Source organism: Meleagris gallopavo, chromosome 12 (assembly GCF_000146605.3).
Source record: "Meleagris gallopavo isolate NT-WF06-2002-E0010 breed Aviagen turkey brand Nicholas breeding stock chromosome 12, Turkey_5.1, whole genome shotgun sequence".
In the NCBI taxonomy this organism is placed as follows: domain Eukaryota; kingdom Metazoa; phylum Chordata; class Aves; order Galliformes; family Phasianidae; genus Meleagris; species Meleagris gallopavo.
Window position 1 is genome coordinate 8173458 of NC_015022.2, and position 1497 is coordinate 8174954.

Sequence of the window (1497 nt, forward strand, 5' to 3'; positions counted from 1 at the left end):
TGGGGAGGAAACCAGAGTCAAACCGTCGTGTAACGATACGGTCTCACACAGAATAGCAAAGCAAAAGAAATGAAAGAGATGTATGTATGCGCCACGTTTCTCTCACACCTCCTGGGGCTGGCAGAGACCCATATATTTGTGCATGGGAACTGGAGCTGCAAAACTCTGTTTTGCAAATGAAAATGCTTTTCAAGACTGGTTAAAGCGAGGACGTTGCAGTTGTGCAGGTGTCTGAGCACATGTGCAGAGATACCTGCATGTGCATATGGAGAAGGGCTCTGATTTGCCTCTCTTATGTAAATGCTGCTATGAATAAGCAGGATATGTGAAATTTAGAAGTAAAATCCAAACTCTAGAAACACTTGTGGTAAAAGACGTAAGAGTTTATTAGCAAAAGGACCTGAAGTGAAGCAGAACAAGTGCATCTGTGAACTGTCGGCATACCCACACCCAGCACTGCACTGAGACAGAGACCTGCAAGCAGCCACATCAGGGAAAGGCTTTATTGCACTGCAGCTGCAGGTAATTAACGCCCATGTCTGATGCTTACATGACACCCTCATCAAAATACCTTTCCTACAAGTCCAGTTGTCCCTGTCCACCTGCCTGGGATGTGTTAGGGATCCTGTACCTTAAAATACTCGCTGATATTTTTAAGGAGTAGGTAAAAGGAAAAAGCTCCTACTCTAGTTGCCTATGCATACCTGGGCTAGCAGCTGTAACTAATTAGCACTGCTGGTGATGCCCAGCTCTCCAACTCTCCTTCTGCTCCCCAGGGGCAGTCCTAGGGCAGGAAGTCTCAGCTCTGTTGAGCTCCAGTGGGGCACTGAGATGTGCACAGAGACCTGCAGCAGTGTGTGGCTGGAGTTTTCTGTGGTCACCTGGCTAGCAACTTGTCCTGACAGGCTGCTAGAAGATAGAACTGGCACATCTACTTCTTGATGACCGGAAGGTAAGCAATGCAGGGTGCAGGGATCATACGCACAGAAAGGGAAATTGAGATGCATGCAGGCAGGGGAGGGCAGAACAGAGAGTGTGCAGGGCCAGAGCTGGGAACCTCTTTGATTGTCATGAGTGGCAGGAAAATTTGTTCATAACTCGAGGGAGATAGAGAAATGCAAGGATTCCCTGCAGAGGTGCTGAAGAGGAATGAGCAGAGGTTTCTTTCACAAGTGATAATTGCCTGAAAAAAACACGTTTTGAGGGCAACACACTTGATGTGTTAGAAAAAAGACTTTTAAGGAATGTTTTATCTCAGTCTATTGAAGATGGAATCTCATCTTTCTTATTTCCAAATTACAGCTTTTGAAGTTGATAGCTTTGCTGCTGTTGGAGTTCATGAAATATGCATCCAGTGAAGGCAAAAAAAAAACCAAACCGTTTTGGCCATCCAAGACGGTTAGCTGCTTGCTAGTTGTGTTTAGTTCTGCTTGACCCAAAGGCCCTGAGCTGCATGGAAGTGCTGGCAGGGCTGCAGGGCCTGAGCTCAGCGGGGTG